The 20,807-nt window shown below is 46.8% G+C and overlaps 1 protein-coding gene across 1 annotated transcript in view; it reads right to left on the minus strand.

Annotated features, from left to right (window-relative positions):
• NECAB2 (N-terminal EF-hand calcium binding protein 2) overlaps window positions 1-20,807 on the minus strand; it is a 259,662-nt gene that overhangs the window by 131,135 nt on the left and 107,720 nt on the right. The gene's annotated exons all lie outside the window — the stretch shown is intronic.

A 20,807-nucleotide genomic window follows, 5' to 3' on the forward strand; every position in this document is an offset into this window, starting at 1 on the left:
AAGAGGGGGGAAACATGAATTAGAGTGCAGAAAATGAGAAAAATCCAGAAGCAAGAAATTGCTGCCTGTGCAAAGGTGCTCTGCTGCTGTTCTCATTCAAACAAGCATTTCTAAAGTTGCACACCAGGACATGTTTCAGCTCAAGGGTTCTTAAGCCTGTATAATTATATATACTGAATCACATCATGTAGGTAATAAGCAAATAGAAAGAAAGAAAGAAAGAAAGAAAGAAAAAGAAAGAAAGAAAGAAAGAAAAAGAAAGAAAGAAAGAAAGAAAGAAAGAAAGAAAGAAAGAAAGAAAGAAAGAAAGAAAGAAAAAATTATATAGTAAACCCTCAAGCACACAGAAAGTGCTTAACATTTTGTGGTATACAAATGGATTTTTGAGGGGCTCTGACAGCACCCACATGACCTTCTATGATGTGTGCATACCCTCTGCCACAAAAATTTTGCAAATGAGAACATTTGTCCAATGTCTTGTTCTGGCAGAACTGTTTATTTTTGTTACTTCATATACTCTATGCTGGTTTTGACCTTAATGAAAGGGGGAGTTACAGTAGAGCACAATCACCAAAATTTCTTTTTCATGCACATCTCTGGCATCTGAAACATCAGCAGACATTGGCTGCATACTTTCAAGCTTACCTTTGCAGCCATGAAGGCTATGAACATGTTGCTCGTTTGAAAAAGAAAGCTGAGATTCTCAGGAAGGTCATTCCTATGAGAGGGGAACCTGATGGAGGAAATAGCGTGCAACTCTCTAGTGCTCCATTTACTCCACTGGCTTCAGGACGTCTCCCATTGGAAAACTGACACCCCAGGACTTTTTTTTCTGGGGAAAGAGGTGGGGGAACTCTCACCCAGGGCAACTCCTGGGAGGAGGTGGTGTGCCTCGCAATTAAGGTTGCCAGGTCCCTCTATCCTCCTGGTGGGAGGATTTGGACCTGGCACCTTCCCCCTGCTCCACGGTGACCTCCTGTGCACGCACCCTGGAGCCAGCATGATGATGTCACTTCTGGAAGTGATGTCATCATGCCCCTCGTGTGGCGCCGTCACTTCTGGAAGTGGTGGTGGCAGTGGAGGCCAAGCGGGTGAAAGAGGGCTCCCCGCGCTCCTGAGGGGTTGAACTGTCCGCTATGGGGCCCGATTCTACTCTTATATTAACTTTAAATTTATAGCTCACTGTAAATTGTTTTTGGCCCAGAAACGTATTTGTTCATAGAATGATACCAATTGGTGATTCACTTTTTAGATTACTGTTGAAAAATTACATGTGTGCACACATATACATGTGCCAGCACTCCCTCATAACAGATTGTGGTAAAATTCCAAATGATCAAGTAGAAGAATCTTACTTTGGCAGATAATTCCCTCAAACAATCTCCCCCTGAGATCTGGGAGAGACTGAACCTGTTCCAATGCACCTTGCCACTGAAGACTAATCAAGATTTCGTCATTTGCCCATAATTACATTTCCAGGACAAAGTACCAGAAACCTCAAAAATATGAGCGCCTGTTCTCATCACCAGTTAGGGTTGCCAAGAATATATTGGACACCACAGAGCCTGTTTAGTAAAGGATTAAGTACGGTGTCCAATTCTTGGCGTTGTATCTTTTGGGAGGAAGTTATTACGCATATTAATTTTGTATTAGAATATTCATTTATTTTTGAGGATGTTAATGTACTTTTAATCTATCTGCCTGTCTCATGGAACCTCACCAGTGGTCAACAGAAATGGACCCTCAGTGCCCTTACAGTCACTACAAGACTTATATTGCAGCTTTGGAAAGGCAAGAGCCTACTTCCTGTAATTCATTGGACTGAGGTCTTTATAAATTTAGCTACATTTGAACATATTGCATACAGACAACAATTGCAATTGCAATTATTTTTAGATATCTGGAGACCTTTTATAGATGCTTATTTATAGAGTTGCCAGTGGTTTCCTTCCTTCCTTCCTTCCTTCCACTTTGCACAAATAAATTTTAAAAATTTAATCTTTTAATTTTTTTTTAAAAAGGATCGCCAAGTCTACAAGTAAACCTGTGTGTACAATGCTCAAAATCTTGGACATAGAGGCCTCAAAATCCTGTTTGCTGTGCTGAGAGCTCATATGCCATCTGTGGAATGGTGAAGTATTAACATATAATAGAACATGAGATGGAATCCACCTGAGACCATAACTAGTATTTTACAAGGACAATGTTGCTATGTCATAAGAAACATGGCCTTCAGTCTATCTAATGGGCTGTGATAGCTTCTGATTGGAAGCCAGTATATTAATCTATTAATCTGATACATATTTATTAATCTGCACCCTGCCTTTCTTTCATGTAGTCACCAAGGCAGTTTACAATTCAAGGTTTTAAAATGTCAGATAACAATCTACATAAACTGAAACAGCCTAAAAATATACACAAGACAGAAATGCAGAACCAGCCAGAACAAATCAGGCAGGCAAGAAATGAAAAAAAACCCCACAATGTTGTTCACCAAAAGCTCAAGAGAATAAAATAGTTTAAATGGCCCCTGAAAGACAGGGACTCAGGTGTGCTTAGTCACCCCTTTGCTTGGATCACATATTGGAGAAAAAAAGCTTGCTTTTTCTCAAACATTTGAAATTAGATTAGAAATGTTCTATGCAAATGCGGTTGTGCACGGCTTACCCCTTTCCCCTCACTCAAATGGCATATAAATGGGGGGGGGGGGAGGTATTTTAATTCTTCTGGAATGTTTGTGATAGGGAATCTGTCTTGCTTCTCTTTCTTCTCGAGTTTTGCTTGGCTGACTTGGCAATCAAAATCGTGTGTTTCCCTGCACTGCCTCCCCTGTAACTGCTCTCCTCTACCTGACCGCTCAATGCACTTAACAGTTATTAAAAAAAAAAACCTTACAAAAGAGATCTTTTCCCTAGTTACTGGCCCTAAATTCTGCTGGGATGTGTGCGAGTGAACATTCTTTCTAATGTTCCAGCCTTGCCCATTATGGTTACTGCCTGACTCCCAGAGCTGTACCGGACAAGCCTCCCCGAATACAAAACTAAACAACCAAAGTGGAACCCCACAATTCAGGAAAAGGAAATTATTACACACAATAGTACAAAACAAATAACTTGTACTGAAGTAAATTGAACAAGTGCTCAATAAATATGCTGCAACAATAACAATAAATATCTTATTTAGACTATATACAATAGCCAAATCCCAATTCAAAATATTTCATATACATTCATTCAAATATGGGCAACAGCGATCAAATTCCTGTAGATAAGTCCAACTACACCTTCTGATGTGTCTTTCTTTTTCTTCTAGGTACGTGGATCCAGGGTGTTCCTGAGAAGGTATGTATAGTTTTCACAGGTAAGTAAAAGACAGGTCAAAATCTACTGTCTTAAGTATCAGATTCTCCATGTGAAACCTTTTTCTTTCTTCTTATAGGTGGATCCAGAAAGGACAGGAGCTGGTCCTGTTTAGAACCTGACAAGTGACCGGTTACAATACACTTGTTTCATATGGAACCATTTCATCAGGGGTTCTATCGCTATTTCCAGCAACAATCAGCAGACACACTTGTAGAGTTCCTTTGTGTCTGTCCCGGCACACTAAGGGCCAAGCTACACATGACGAATGACACTTGAACGGCAAGTGGATTGAGTGGAGGGCAAGTGAACAGGGAGAAATACACTTGCTGTTCAAGTGTCATTCGTCATGTGTAGCTTGGCCCTCAGAATCAAGCCGTGCGCCCTGGGAATAGTAACTTGATCTAGTAAATTCTGAGTGTTCACCGTCATTGATACCACCTCATTTTGAGGAGGAACGCACCAGAACAGAGTTCCGGCAGTTCCCCAAAGAGGTCACATGACAGGTGGCCCCGCCCACTTGACTCTCAGCCATTTTGGGCCCGTTTCAGCCTGGATTGGGGCTGAAACGGCCCGGATTGGGCCTCTGACAGGTGGTGGATCACTCTCCTGCTCAGTAGCAGCCTGATCCTGGCCATTTGGGGCTCCTTTGCAGCCATTTTCAGCCCCCTTTTTGCCATTTTGGGCCCAATTTTGGCCCTGAATGGCCCGAATTGGGTCCAAAACACCCAGGATAGGTGATGTCAGGAAGTGTGGCATATGCAAATCAGTTATGCTAATGGCACACTTCTGGTGCTGTCAAGGGGCGTGGCATATGCTAATGAGTTATGCTAATGAGTTCCTCCAGCTCTTTTTCTACGAAATGACCCCTGCCACCAACTGCTCAGGCTCAGAAACAGCAACTATAAACTTAATCCTCGATTTTAAGTGATGCCTCACCTACCCATGGCGCTGAGACAAATCAAGGAAGCCAGTAAACTGTGAACACACAAGAAGAACAGCTACACCCAGCCAACGTCTATTCTGGAGGCTGCTGCAACGCAGACACAACTCTCCCTAAAAGACTGTTTGTTTGGAATGGTGAGAAAAGCATTAAGGTGACCGTAGGAGGTGCTTGGCCCAACAGCCAATGGGCTCCGCGAGCAAAGAAAGTTTGGATTTCAAGGACCTGTTCTGCAAATGCCAATTATCCTCTGAAGGTTGAACCTGGATAGTTTTGATCAATTGTCCACAAGCGGTTGGCTCAGTTTTGAAAGTGCCTTAACTGCACCCATTTTACTGCCCAGTGTTTAATCCTTTTCCTTGACCAGGTCTCTGGGGAACTGCTACACTCATTTTGTTTGTGCAGTCTACGAGAGTCTCTCTACATGAGAAGATGCTCAAGTGTAGGGAGATGCAATGTTAGCTGGCAAGCATAGTTTAAAAAGGCAGAGCTGGCAGAGATCATTCCTCAGAGAGTTTGTTAATTTCATCGTTGCCTCTGGAAGGCTATATCAATTTCACCTCCCTGAAGGTGAAATTAACAAACTCTCTGAGGATCTGCTGGCTCTGTCTATTTACAGTATGCTTCTTGGCTACCATTGCATCTCCCCATACTTGAGCGTCCTCGTGTAAGACATCTCGTGGCTGCCGGCTAGTATAAAACCCCACATTGTGTTTTTCATGCTGGCCCCAGGACTATAGTACAAAGAAGGAGAAACTGTGGTCTGTCCATGGCTGCCATTACACCTTACAGGGAACTGATGCATTCATGAGTGCATCCCGTGCCCCTAAAATGGCACGCACATCTGTGCAAATTAAAAGATAATTTGCGGTGCACCACCTCCTTTTGACTACGTGATCCAGTGAAACCTCTTGAAAATCCTGAAAATGAAATATGTATTTTTTTGTTTTTTCTTTATTTTTTTTGTTCTTCTCTTTTTCTCTCTCTTTGTATTCCTTTTTCTTTACTTTCTCGTTTCTCTACCCTTTTAATTAGGCTTTTAATCTTATCAATGAAATAAAAAGTATTCTTTAAAAAAAAGGAAATGCTGAGCTCTGTGGGAGTGAAGGAGCAACCTGTATATTAATTTCTAAAGAGAGTTTGCAGAACTTCCCGATGAATTCATTTATTTGGGTGACTAATGAGCACTCAAAGCGCTTTACATCATGCTCTTTTCTTCCATTTTATCATCACTACAATTCTGTGAAGTTGTCAGGCTATAGATGACAGGATACAGCAGACAGATCTCTGGCCCATTTGCAGTAAGACACACGTACTTAGTCAAATGGCTTTTATTCAGAAATCAGATCAGTTCCATATACAGGTCCACAGGACTACTTAGAAGCAAGGCAGGCATCTAAGCAGCATGAGTAGAAGTTGACAGGAATGACATCATGCGAGAGAAACTTCTCTTTTAACATTCTAGTTTACTCTTTTCTCCCCCCTCTCAACTGTAAACAATACTTTGGCGCTCTCTTGGTGTGAGAACGTTTCACATATTTGTGATGTCACATTGAGTTACTAGGAAGCAAGACACAGCACTGTCTGGGAATGAGTACAAGGTCATCAACACTGGAAGCTGTTACAGTCCAACAGATAAACACATGCGAAAGCCTGAGAAAGCAAAGTGATATTGAGCTATAGCTAGATACACTGTGTTCAGCAGAACAGAATCAAAATTGGCATGGATGGGGCTCAGACATGACATCAGTAGGTGAGACTAAGAGTGTATAACAGGCCCAAGCTATTCAGTTGTATTCCCTTATTCCAGCCAATGCCATATCAGCCCACCTTCTGGCTGGGTCGTTCTGTAAATCTCTCCAAAGACCAGTCAAGGATTAGTGTGTGGTGCAAATAGTAAATTATGAGTCAGGAGGTTTCTTTAAGCCGTTACAAAAATTAATCCATTTTAATCTGGTTCAAAGGGGAATTTGCAGAGTGGCTGTGGGGGAGTGTCTGCCACCACTATGGGGAGGGGGTGGAGCTAAAATTTGCTTTCAAAATGATGTGGGGCAGCCCTTTAAAGAGCTCCCCCTCCATTTTCTTCCCAAAGGCACTGTAGCATTACAGCATTGCTCAGCAGAAATACGGAAAGAGAGGTAAGGGCAACAGGGAGTTCCAGTACAATCATTTTTTCACTGTCTTAATGGGTGGGAAAGGCCATAGATGGAGACGGTGGAGGCGGTGGCAGCAGTGAGAGAAGGGGGTAGACACCGCCCCAAAACAACTGTTGACAGGTTATGGGGAGAATTAAAGGGTTTTTTTAACAGGCAAAGGGAAGATACCAGAGTCAGCCCTGGACAGAGGGCATTCTATGATCTATTTTACATACATATTTATTTACTTCCATTATACCTCACCTTTCTCCCCAGTACGAACCCAAAACAGCTTACATCATTCTCCTCTCCTCTATTTTATCCTCACAACTATTCTATGAAGTAAATTAGGCCAAGGATACCTGGTAGGGTTGCCAGGTTCCCTTACCCTCCCGATGGGAGAGGGGAGACCTGGTTCTTACCTCCTTCTTCCTCTCTTCACCCTGCGCCTGTGTGGTGATGTTACTTCCGGTGATGGCACTTCTGGTGACAGCACTGCACAGGTGCATAAGTGTGTGCGTGCTTCACAGCGGGCCAATTTGGGCTTCAAACAGGCCCAATTAGGCCCGTTTGGGGCCCAAATTGGCCTGCAGTAAAATGTGGGAGTGTTCTCGGGGCAACGCAATGATGTCAGTTCCCGTGCCTTCCTCCCCCATCAGCCAGGAGGTGAGGGGGGGCAGAGAGTGAAAGCGGGGGATCCCTGCCCTCACTGGGGAATGGGATCCTAACTGTCAGGTCCAGTATATATCTTAACTGTACTGACTCCATTTTCTAATGCTTTTAGTCTCTAAGTGTTTTCTCCTCAGGTGCACCAGTTCCCAGGCAGCATTCCCACCAGAGGAGACTGTTTTGTCTAACACCGTTCCACCAGGCATTGGCCTTGAAGGAGAGCAGCTTCCCAGGACTGAAAGATGTTGTTTTGAGAACTGTGGGGGGAGGCTGTTCCAGATGGGTATTGTTACTCTGTATCCCATGCTTGCTCTTCATTGGTAACAATGATCATGTACCATCCTGAGTCTCCTATTCAGGACAGTGGACTATAATGGACCTTTTCTGCAATAAAACTTCCTTTGCTAGACATTGGACTTATTCTTGCTTCTAAAGGGAATCTTGCAGAGAGTACCTTATCTAGCCACAGTCTGACATTTTGTTACCAATTATGTCTGAGTCGGGCCCAGCGGAATCCAAGGTTGTCCCGGACAGGGATCCTTTGTTTGATCCGTATGCGTCTCCCGACAATCAACCGGTGCAAACCCAAGACTCCCAGGAGCTGGGAGCAACCGGGAACGGGACCGGAGCATCCACTTCCACCCTGCCTCTCATCGACTTCAGTACTCGGAACGAGACTGAAAGCAACCTCGGGGCAAGGCCGAAAGCAACCGCTCTCCCCTTGATTTCGGTACCCACCCCGTCGGAGTGGGGAGCCAGACCCCGAGAAACCAGAGAGCGCCGGGCAGGTGGACTCCATCCACGAGTCTCGATGGACGGGCGCCGAAGCCTGGAAACCGTTCCGGAACTAGATAGCAGCCAACCATGGCGATATTGGAACCGGACGTTTGAGCAGATGGAGGGGGACACGTCTCGCCGTGGAGCCCTGAGTTGGGATTATTCCGAACTTGCTCCGTGGAAAGAGCCAACGGAAGTCCCTGAACAAAATTGGGAGCAGATACAAGGTCGCACCTATGCGGTAGATACCAGCATCTCGGCCGTGACGGGTATGGCCAAGGGGATTCTAGCCGCGAGGTCGCGAATAGTCCGAGGAGACCCTCCTCCGTGGGGCCCTTTCTCCCCGGTGAGTACAGCGAATGAAGGTTCCCTGGGCGAACAACCAGGGCCAAGTCGAATACAACAATTAGAAGCTAAGCTGATGGATATGGAAGAAAGTTTGGCTCACGCCATTCATTTAATTTCCTCAATGGGGGCAGGAGAAAGACTGTCTCCTGAAGAGATGGCAATCCAGATAGCTACCCTTCAAAGTGTCATCTCCTATCCGATGGAGGAAGTTCAGCAGCGGTCGTCACCTACCGGCGAGGGGGGCACCTATCCTGGCGAATCGGGAGAACAACCCAAGGAACTTCCCATTCAGCGGGAAATTCCACCGAGAAGGGATCACCCGAGTGTGCCATCTGATGAAGCTCCCATCGAACCTCCGATCACGGGAGCGGAGGCGCCGCCAGACGAGACCCCTGTCGAGAGGCCTACGGAAGGGGAGGAAAAGCCAAGTGATACACCGGTGATACCCCCACATACTTCCCCTATAACGGTCCGGCCGGACCAAGCGGGGGCACCCGCGGCTCCATCCGGGGAGGGAGCCCCTGGTCAACCGCGCGAAACCGTTCCCGTCGGACAACCTCCGGGAAATGGTCGACCAGCGCCTAAAGACCAGCCGACGCTTCCCAAAACAGCAACGCCGGGAGGGGCAAGCCCGCGCGGCCTTCCACCCATTCGGCCTTCGCCGCTGCGGCCCCTTCCGCTTCGACCACAACTAACCCCGCCGCTGCAGCCGATACGTTTGCCACTGGAACAGCCTTTAAGACCTCCTCCGAACCAACCGATGGGGCCTACACCACTACGACCCCACCAACCCACCCCTCAGCGGCCGATCACTACTCCGCCGCACCAACCTCAACTGCCAGCACCTCAACCGCTACGGCCAACACCTCCGGCATTGCCACCCGCCAGACCCAGACTGCCGCCACCCGCCCAGCCGAGAGCACCACCGCCAGCCCAGCCGAGGCCGCCACCCCCGGCTCAACCGGTGATGCCGCCGCCAGCGCAACCTGCACCGCCAGCACAACCGGGTCCCCCCATACCTCAAGTGCCATTGATGCTTCCGGCGGACTTCTACCCAGCACCGGCTCCGAGGCAAGACCTCCCAATGGGTTGGGTGAAATTGGACGCCACTTTTGATGGGGATCCCTCCAAACTGGGCTTTTTCCTAGTGCAAGTCTTACAATTCTTCAACCGGTGGGGACACCTCTTCGGCAGCGAGGCCAGCCAAATTGAACATCTCGGCTCCCGCTTACAAGGGAAAGCAGCAGACTGGTACGTAGGACTATATAATATTGGGGCCCCAGAACTTGATACTCTCCAGGGGTTGGTAGATGCTATTAGAGCACAATATGAAGACCCCTTAGAGGAAACCAGGGCCCGAACAGAATTGCAGGCCATTAAGCAGGGCAGCATGTCAGCGAGAGACTATATCACGAAATTCCGACAATTGGCTGCCAAGTGCCCCAGGTGTGAGGAGTCCACAAAAATTATTCTGTTCAAACAAGGACTTAATCCGAGACTTTTGGACAGAGCCCTCATGCAAGACAATCCCCCTACGCTGTTAGGTTGGGTTCAACTTGTTTGCGAAGTGGAGAATCGCATTTTAGAAGTCCGTTTGGTTGAGCAACAACAACAAACGGGACAAAGGAGACCATTGACCCTACAGAAGGGAGCTCGGGGAGCGGGCTACGCCACTCGTGGAGCGAGAGATGCTAGATGGCAACAAGGGCTGTGTTTGCAATGTGGACAGGCTGGTCACTTTGCAGCACAATGCCCCTACCGACCTGTGCAAAGACCTCCGCTTCAATTACGGCGTCCAACCCTTGCTCCGTTCCCTACGCTCCAACGCCCGACTCCAGCTCCACGAGCAAACAGAGGCCGCGGCGCTTCCCAAAGGCCAGCCTCAGAAAGAGGGCTGGAAGCGGAAGAAGTTATGGAATACGATCCCGCTTCCCCATCTACAGAAGTCAACCCAGAAAGTCCCCAGTCGGGAAACGAGATGGATCTGTCGTAAAAGGGCCCAAACGACAGATCCGCCCCAAGCCCGTCCCTGCACGGAACCGGCCACCTGGGTCCATTTTATTCATGCCAGTGACTCTAATCAACCCAGAGAGAAAAATGCACATTCGGGTGCAAGCTCTTATTGACTCGGGTTGCTCAAGAGATATCATAGCCCCAGCTCTAGTCAATGGACTGGTCTTACCAACTCGGGATTTACAGAATCCAGTAATTTTTGAACAAATGGATGGTACCAACATGAATCCGGTCACAACTGAAACCATCCCGGTGATCACAGGCATGGGACAACATTGGGAGAAGAGGTCCTTTGTCATCAGCTCTACTGCCAAGTACCCGTTAATTCTGGGCAGCAAATGGCTATGTGATCACAATCCCTACATAGACTGGGCTCAAGGATGTATTACCTTCAACCATGCCAACTGTAAAAGTCACCGTTGGAATCAAAACTGGGGCGAAGACCCAACTTACAAAGAAAAGGCCCTCCTCACCCAAGAAGAAGTCAACCAAATACCCGAACCGTACTGGCCTTTTCTAAATGCTTTCTCGGAGGAGGAAGCTGACACTCTACCCCCGCACCGACGAACGGACTGTGCGGTGGAAATTCTACCCGGAGCCTCATTGCCTAAAGGACGACTCTATCCCATGAGTCTCCATGAACGTGAAGAGCTCCGGAAATTCATCGACACCAACCTCCAAAGAGGGTTCATCCGCCCAGCCTCTAGCTCCCACGCCGCTCCAGTTCTCTTCGTGAAAAAGAAGGATGGGGGACTCAGGCTGTGCACGGATTTCCGAGGACTAAATGCAGTGTCCACCAACAACGCCTATCCTATACCGCTCATCCGAGACCTTCTCAACGTCGTGGCCCAAGGTAAGATCTTTACAAAATTAGATCTAAAAGATGCTTACTTCCACGTTCGTATCAAGGCAGGGGATGAGTGGAAAACCGCATTTAATACGCCCCTCGGACAATATGAATACCTAGTTATGCCTTTTGGATTGACGGGAGCCCCGTCTGTATTCATGTCCATGATAAACGAAGTTTTACATGAATTTCTATACAAAGGGGTGGTGGTGTACCTTGATGATGTTTTAATTTATTCTGACACAGAGGAAGAACATGTTCAAATGGTACAAAAGGTCTTGGCCACCTTAATGAAGAATAAACTGCCCATTAAATTGTCCAAATGTGAATTCCACAAAACCGAACTCACTTACCTTGGGTACTGTATCTCACAAGAGGGGTTGAAAATGGATCCAGCCAAAGTACAGGCGATCCAGGATTGGCAAACACCCACCACCCGTAAAGAACTGCAATCCTTCCTGGGGTTTGCCAACTTCTATAGAGACTTCATAGCGAACTTCGCCCAAATCACACTCCCCTTAACAGAATTGCTGAAAACCAAAGATAAAGGGGACCAAGCCAAAAAACCCTCGGCTAAACTACAATGGACCCCCGATTGCCAAATGGCCTTCGAATGTCTAAAACAGCAATTTGTAACGGAACCCATCCTCTCCCACCCTAACGAACAGTCCCCCTTCATAGTACAGGTCGACGCCAGCGATACGGCGATAGGGGGGGTTTTGCTGCAGAAGGGGGAGGATGGGAAATTACGGCCTTGTGCATTCTTGTCCAGAAAGTTCTCAGAGGCAGAAAGGAATTGGAATGTGTGGGAGAAGGAGGCCTTTGCAGTGAAAGCAGCTCTCACAAACTGGAGGCATTGGCTGGAGGGGGCGAGATACCCTTTTGAGGTCTGGACAGATCATAAAAATTTGGAGGCCCTCCGAAGCCCACGCAGACTAAATGCCAAGCAATTGCGGTGGGCGGAATTCTTTTCCAAGTTCAACTTCACCCTCAATTATCTCCCGGGCAAAACTAACTTTTTGGCGGACGCCCTGTCGCGCATGCCCCAACATAAGAGCAAACGGGCGGAGACTGTCGACACGGTCTTTTCGCCTAAGCAACTTGGGGGCGTGGTGACCACTCGCAGCCGCGCTAAGCAGCCCCTCCCGGCCGACCAAGAATGGAAATCGAAACTTAAAGCTGAAGTGGAGAAGGAGGGGGATAAGGCGCCACGAAACAAACTAACCCAATCCCCACAGGGGGATTGGCTAGCTGGGAGCAAGTTGTATGTCCCAGACAGCTTTAAGCTGGAAGTCTTGCAGCGCTGTCATGATGCTCCCACTGCTGGACATTATGGGTACCTGAAAACTTTACACCTAGTTCAAAGACAATTCTGGTGGCCGGGCATGCGCAAAGACATTTCCCAATACGTTGGTTCCTGCCCTATTTGCCTCAGCGCAAAGACCAGGAAGGGGAAACCTCCGGGTCTCCTGCAACCATTAGAAACACCGAACAGGCCCTGGGAAATAATCTCCATGGACTTTATCACTGATCTACCTCCCTCGAAAGGACATAATTGTATTTTAGTTGTGGTAGATCTGTTCTCCAAACAAGCCCATTTTATACCCTGTACCGCTATACCCTCCGCTCGAAAACTAGCGGACCTGTTTCTAAAGCACATCGTAAAATTACATTCTTTTCCGTCCAAGGTGATTTCGGATCGCGGCGGACAGTTCGTTGCCAACTTCTGGCGGGAGCTTATGAAAATGTTGAATATTGAACAAGGTATCAGTTCAAGCCACCACCCACAAACCGACGGGCAATCCGAAAAAACAAACCAAATATTAGAACAGTTCCTTCGTTGCTACATCAATTTCCAACAAGATAATTGGGTGGACCTTCTCCCTCTAGCAGAATTCTCCTATAACAACAGTGTACACGCTTCAACGGGAGAAGCCCCCTTCAAGATTGTATATGGAACTCACTTCAATCCCTTCCCGTTGGACGCACCCCCTCTCCATTCCTCTAAATTGCCAGATGTGTCCTCATGGTGGGGGGAGGCAGTGCAGCAATGGACTATCATTAAAAGACACCTTGAAAAAGCCAAACTGGATTACAAAAAGTACGCAGACCGCCATCGTGTGGCCGAATGGGAATTACAACCAGGGGACCATGTGTACATTTCCACAAAGAACCTAAAGCTAGCTCAGACAAGCCGCAAACTCGCTCTGAAATTCTTAGGACCTTTTCCTGTGCGCAAGGTAATAAATAAAGTGACTGTTGCTGTAACATTGCCCAAGAACCTTCGCCATGTGCATGATACGTTCCATGTCAGCCTTTTGAAGAAAGCTCCCACCGACAACAAATGGCATATCAAAGCTCCACCCATTCCAACTTTAATAGACGACCAAATCCACTATGAGGTGCAACAAATCTTAGACTCTAAAATCAAGAGAAATCAGCTTTTTTACCTCATTAGGTGGAAGGACTTTGATTCTGGTTACGATGAATGGGTGAACTCTGCACATGTTCATGCTCCTAGATTAACCAAAGCTTTTCATACTCGCTACCCATATAAACCAGGGGGGGATTTGTTTTAAGGGGGGCAGAAATGTCAGGTCCAGTATATATCTTAACTGTACTGACTCCATTTTCTAATGCTTTTAGTCTCTAAGTGTTTTCTCCTCAGGTGCACCAGTTCCCAGGCAGCATTCCCACCAGAGGAGACTGTTTTGTCTAACACCGTTCCACCAGGCATTGGCCTTGAAGGAGAGCAGCTTCCCAGGACTGAAAGATGTTGTTTTGAGAACTGTGGGGGGAGGCTGTTCCAGATGGGTATTGTTACTCTGTATCCCATGCTTGCTCTTCATTGGTAACAATGATCATGTACCATCCTGAGTCTCCTATTCAGGACAGTGGACTATAATGGACCTTTTCTGCAATAAAACTTCCTTTGCTAGACATTGGACTTATTCTTGCTTCTAAAGGGAATCTTGCAGAGAGTACCTTATCTAGCCACAGTCTGACACCTAACACCCAGCAAGCTTCCATAGCAGAAATTCCATAGAGTCCACTCCCCCCGCCAAAGTTGCCATTTTCTCCAGATGAATTGATCTCTGTGGCCTGGAGACCAATTGTAATTCCAGGAGATCTCCAGCCACTACCTGGAGGCTGGCAACCCTACTTCTAGACCAGTTTTTGGTGGCCTATGAATGTTGCAAATGTAATTCAATATAACCTCCCCCCCACCCCCCGCCCCATGAACTTAACAGATGGCTTTACTGGCTCACTTCATTTTGGATCAACTGCAGTCTCTTATCAACCTGCTGAGCCGCTAGCCCATTCCCTCTTGCCTTTGGATCTCCTTGTCATATTTTTTTATACCATTTTCATCTGATAAGGCTTTCAAGGCAGTGTGTGATTGACAGGTCTCTTGCCACGCAGCCACCAGTCCATATGTCTGTTTCAGAAAGAAAATTCCGAGGCAAAAAAGCTACATCGTTTCATCTTCGTTCTGGCTGATACATTGGGTGCAATCAGGTCTACTCAGAAGTAATCCCCATTTTATTCCTCCTGGGAAAGTCTCCTCAGGATTACAGCCACAATCATCTATTCTGAGTCTCCTATTGCTCCTTGAATCTGAAGCGGAAAAAACTTCACAAGGCTACCGAGTTCACTTTTAAGAGCGTGTTTTATTCTTATGGGCAATGCCATTGAAATGCTAAACAGGCCAATGTGAAACTTCCTAAATGCTATCTAGCCTACTTTAGTGGAGAACAGTTCAAAGCACTCCAGGAGCAAGTAATTGCTTAATCAGATAACAACATTTGAAGGCAGGAGACAATACAGGCAGAAATTGGAATGCGACTTTCTGAAGAGCAAAAGTCACTCAAAGGGGAGGCAGAAATTAAAGGCTCCCTTGCCTACCAAGTCACTGTTGAGTCAAACTGTGTGCCAAGCTTAATTAATAGGATTTTTGCCTTAAAAAAAAAAAGTGCCAGCCCTTTCTAAAAAGATGCACGCATTCAATCTTGGTAATCAGGGCTTTTTTCTGGGGAAAGAGGTGGTGGAACTCAGTGAGTTGTCAGCACACAGGGCAACTCCTGGTAGAAGGTAGTGCCCCTGGCACCACATGCGTGAACGCAAAGCAAGTGCACAATCCCGGGACTGCGTGATGACATCACTTACAGGAAGTGACATCATTACGTAGGGCACAGCCACACCCCTGGGAGTGCTCCCACAAGGGGGAGGGGAGTTTAAATTGCCCTCCGTGCCACTGGCGATCTAAACTCCCCCCTTTCTCCAGCTTACCAGCACATCAGCAGGAGCAATTGGGGGAGTTTTTAAAATTTTTAATTGCCCTCCGTGCTGCTTCAGTGGCGCAGAGGGCAATCTACACTCCCCTCTGTCTGGAGATCAGGGGGCGGGGCCACCAGCCATGTGACCATTTTCAAGAGGTGCCGGAGCTCCGTTCCACCATGTTCCGGCTGAAAAAAAGCCCTGTTGGTAATATTTCCATATGGTATGGGATTGAACAAAACAAGAAGGCCTCTAGGCTGATTTTGTGATTTGATGGGCTATCCATTAAAGAAAAAAAATTATCCACACAATTTTTAAAAGATGCTTATAGCCTACTTTTCTCCCCAATGGGGAACTAGCACAGTTTAGATGCTCATCATATCCCCACCCTCTGTTTTTATCCTCACAACAACCCAATGAGGCTGAGAGAGAGTGACTGGCCAAAAGTCACCCAGAGAACTTCCATGGCAGAGAGGGGAATTCAATTATTACAACTGTTGAGAATGTTATCCTATTTTACTTTCTGAGTTAAAACAACACACTTGAGGAGGTAGCTACAGAGGTTTCCCTGAAACTGCTTTAATAGTGAGAATATTTGTCTTTCTTCCATCCGGGCAAGTGCCGTAATTTCCCCTGTTTTGTTGCTGCAGCAAACTGCCAGTTACTCCATCTCTCTCTTTCCTGAATTAATAAAATGCCTGATGGTGGCCAGTTAGGGATCACTCCGTTCACAACATGATCCCTGACTGGCTGAGAACATATTTGGCTATGTTAATATGTCATCGGTGCTACACTCCAGAAAGTGAAGGTAGATATGGCCGCAACCCCCCCCAAAAAATAATGAACCAGCAGTTCGCGGTTCGGTGCCGACGATGATCCTGAGATCGCGAACCGCAACAAACATTTTCCGTTACTGAACCGGTTCGGGTTTGCTATTCGTTGGGTACTGAACGGCCCCCATGGCACTTACAAAGCCCATATTTCCAGGGAGTCTTTTGCAGGCTCTCCCCAACATCCATCACCCAACTTTGGACAAGATTGCAAAAGGGATCTTGGAGTTATACCCTCTCCAATCCAAGGCCCCCAGGAAACTCCCACAAAAATCCAAGATGAATTATACTCTCAGTCTCTCTCCCCAAAGGCTAGCAAGTGGCAAGCAAGAGCTCTGTCCCACTCCACTGCTCGCTGAAAGTGAAACCCAGCCTGGGAGCCCACAGCTATTTATAATCACAGGTCCCATTGAGCAAAGCAGGAGGTCTGTGTTTGGCCGTCAGAGCTGCCTATCAGGGTTTGCAGGGATGAGATTGGAGTGCCTGTGGCTACAGGACACCCCCTTCCCCCTCCCTTCCCTGGGTGTCTTCTCCCAACTTGTAACCGCTTTGCAGCTCCGTGGTTGGAAGGAAGACCTGCCGATCAAGGTAAGCTGGGCTTCCATTCGGGTTTCCAGGGCAACAGAAGGAGCGCAGACAGAGTTCAGGCATTCCCTCAGCTCCGTTGCCAGGGGAATTGATTGCTGGCACCTGAGTGTCTGCCTTTCTGAACCAAACGCACTGAACCAGGCTTCTACCGACTGCTGGTTCGTTGGCCGTGGCTGATAACGAACCGCCAGATCGCGATCACATGATCGCCCTTTTCGTGGGTTTTTGACGTTCGTAATGCAATTCGTGCCCATCTCTAAGTGAGGGCATTGGTTTCTGGATTTGCCACTACGCACACCAACTGAATGGAATGTTTCTGATAAAGCAATCTATAGGAATGTCAGAAAAATCCGCAAGTGATGTCATGCCTCTCTAGAAATTGCCAGAAACTCTGTGGTAACACCATAAAGTTTATGGAGATTACTACAGAGGCATGACATCACTTCAGGTTTCTCCCAAAAGTGGTGCAACAGTAAAGCTGACAGCACTTTTTTGGGGAGGAGGGTGGTACTTTTCTCCCACTGGCTTACAGAGAAACAGCAGACAGTCAAGGTTTTGCTGGCAACCCTAGGTCTCTGGCTCATGAAAGTTTATGCTCAATTAAATGTGTTCCAGTGAAATCTGTAGACATACATCCTTCTAAATTCACTAACTTCAATTAATTAAGAAGGGTGTAACTTAGCTTGCAGGCATTGGCAAACCACCTCTGAATGTCTCTTTCCTTGAAACCTCAGCAGGGGTTGCCATAAGTCAGCTATAATTTGACGGCATTTTCCACCACCAACTAAGGGCCAAGCTACACATGACGAATGACACTTGAACAGCAAGTGGATTGAGTGGAGGGCAAGTGAACAGGGAGAAATACACTTGCTGTTCAAGTGTCATTCGTCACTTGTAGCTTGGCCCTGAGTTTAGGATTGCACTGTTAGCCGTTCAAGTGCCACATGGAGGTACTGTCATTTTGGCTACATGTGCAGGGTTAGTATTTCTAGGGTGGCATTGTGCGGGCATGCTAATGTTGCATGCTTAATGGGATTCCAGGGGTAATAATGGCCCAGTTTAAATAAAATGCCAATACTGCATAGGTAAATTCTTCCTCCCCTCGGGTTCCTAACTCTGCGTTGGCAAATGACAGGAGACTTGGAGGGTGACACTCTAGGCTGCCTCTCCTAGGCTCTATGATCTTTACAATAAAGATTATGGGAAATACTTAGAGCAGGGGTGGGCAAATTGCAGCCCGCGGGCCACATGCGGCCCGCTACAGAGCCACATGCGGCCCGCCAAGACAGTCACCTACCGGGCGCCTGGCACCGAAAGTCTACTAATGAATGCAATCATTTTAAAAGGTGCGGCCCTCTGCTAACCTCCGCTCCCACAAAGTGGCCCCTGAGCCAAAACAATTGCCCACCCCTGACTTAGAGCATCACTATGTGGAGGCCATAGGGAGCAGGAAACTGGGGCTGGGGGCAAGTAATTCTCCTCCCCAGGTGGGTAAATGGGGAGCTTATCCCCCTCAATTTCACATTTAAATTGAGCTGCGGTTAATTTGTTTGACGAAGTTCATCGGTTGCTATGGATGCCCCTTTCACTTTCATAGTTTGTTTGAGTTAGCAATTAATCCCTATTCCTTTGACAACACTGCGCTAGATCAGTCCATGTGCATTTTCAAAGCTGGTTAAACAAATCTAATGATAAAATGACTACCCACAAGCATTGAAGTCAGCAATAATCCCTCTCTCTTAGCTTCTATCATTTAAAATAAGGCAGTCTGTCGGGATAGATGAGATGGTACATCTGAGACGGAGGAAAGAAGCCAGGTCTGTAGTCTCTTAATATTAGATAGAAGGACTGGACTGCCTAAGAAGATAGTTCCTTTGATCAAGCTGAGGCCACACAATTTTTATTTATTTATTTACTTCATTTTACACTATGTTTTTTTTTTGTTACTTGCAAATCTGGCACTTAAATGCTAGGAACCACGAAGATTTATGAGAGGGCTTAATTACTAGAAAATCCTCCCATTTCCTTTGTTCCTTTAGTCTGCTCAAGAAGACCCTGAGAATATATAATTTCCCTATTCGCTGACTTTCAACCACTCTCACCAATACATTCTCTGGAAGCATGCTCAGTCCTCATCTGACTACGCATGCATCTTTTGGTTGATTCACAAAGCCGTATATTTGTGTTTGAGTTGCCAGCCTCCAGGTAGTGGCTGGAGATCTCCCGGAATTACTACTGGTATCCAGACCATAGAGATCAGTTCACCTGGAGAAAATGGCTACTTTGGGGGGGTGGACTCTATGGAATTATGCCATGCCAAGGTCCTTTCCCTCCCCAAACCCCACTTTCTCCAGGTTTCTCCAGGTTTCACCCTCAAGGTCTCCAGGAATTTCCCAACTTGGAGCTGGCAACCCTATGTTAGTACTCTTAGTTTGATGGTTGTTGGGGGTTTTCCGGGCTGTATTGCCGTGGTCTTGGCATTGTAGTTCCTGACGTTTCGCCAGCAGCTGTGGCTGGCATCTTCAGAGGTGTAGCACCAAAAGACAGAGATCTCTCAGTGTCACAGTGTGTCTTTTGGTGCTACACCTCTGAAGATGCCAGCCACAGCTGCTGGCGAAACGTCAGGAACTACAATGCCAAGACCACGGCAATACAGCCCGGAAAACCCCCAACAACCATCGTTCTCCGGCCGTGAAAGCCTTCGACAATACTCTTAGTTTCTCTGTGGTTGATCCAGTTTTGCTGGTTTTGTGATTACGAAAGGACCCAGCCACAATGATTATTTTACGAAGGCAGAAGACAGTTGGGGAATTTCAAAACATATGCCACGTTTCATGAAAATGCCATCATAAAATGGGCAGTAATTTATGTTTAGCTCATTCACACGCAGAAGCAACCTGTTTTTAAGTGCAACAATCCCAGATCCCCTTTTTTCTGGAATAACGTGGGAATAAAAAGGATCTTAAAAAAAAAAAAGATCAGGAGACTTTTACAGGACTGCTAGACCAGGATTTACCTTGGAGGCTCCAATACCACCCAAGCCAAACTCAAAACCCAATGATAGAAAATCACATGACTTTCCCAGCTCCACACACCTTTAGGGTGACCAGTACACTGGAATTTTGTCTCCCTAGTCCATCTCTTGAAGCATTTCTGTTAAGTCAGGCTTACCACTTGCCTAATGGCAGCAGACAATCTTCCACTGGCGCCCTCAGCCTCCTGTCCTGGATAATTTGAGAAGCAAGAGGGAAATGGCATTGATGGTGACACTCTAGAAGTTTCCCCTAATCTTTATGGTAAACCCCATAGAGATTGAGAGGATTCCTACAGTGTTCCCCCCACCCGCACAAGTGATATCACATCCTCCCAGAACTTCATCCTCCCCAAGAACCACCCCCAAATCTTCTGGTATTTACTGATGCTGACAGTCACTTCCTTTTCACATTTGTAATCCTAAACATAATTTGCTTGGGAGAAGCCCCACTTGAATCAGTATGCACATGGCTTTTTTCTGGGAAAAGACGTGGTGGAACTCAGGATCACACAATGATGTCAATTTGGGTTAGCTGGAACAAGGGGGGAGTTTTTTAAAGTTTAAATCGCCCTCAGCAAAAATGGTCACATGGCTGGTGGCCCCGCCCCCTGAGCTCCAGACAGAGGGGAGTTTAAATTGCCCTCTGCACCGCTGGAGCAGCGCGGAGGACAATTTAAACTCCCCCCTGTCTGGAGCTCAGGAGGTGGGGTCACCAGCTATGTGATCATTTTCAAGAGGTGCCAGAACTCCGTTCCACCGTGTTCCTGCTGAAAAAAAGCCCTGGTATAGGATCAGCTGCATAGGATAGGCCCTATCCAAAGTGCATGGATGATTTTTTTTTCATCCTTGGCTATTTTGATCTAATATTGCTTATTTTCAATCTGACTTCTTGCTTCTGCTGGTAATTCTTCAGCGTCCTGCCATTTTCTTTTTCCTTCTGCTGAATTTCCCCCATAAAATGAATGCACTTTTCGGCATTATTTGAG

This window comes from Eublepharis macularius, chromosome 16, assembly GCF_028583425.1.
Source record: "Eublepharis macularius isolate TG4126 chromosome 16, MPM_Emac_v1.0, whole genome shotgun sequence".
In the NCBI taxonomy this organism is placed as follows: Eukaryota; Metazoa; Chordata; class Lepidosauria; order Squamata; family Eublepharidae; genus Eublepharis; species Eublepharis macularius.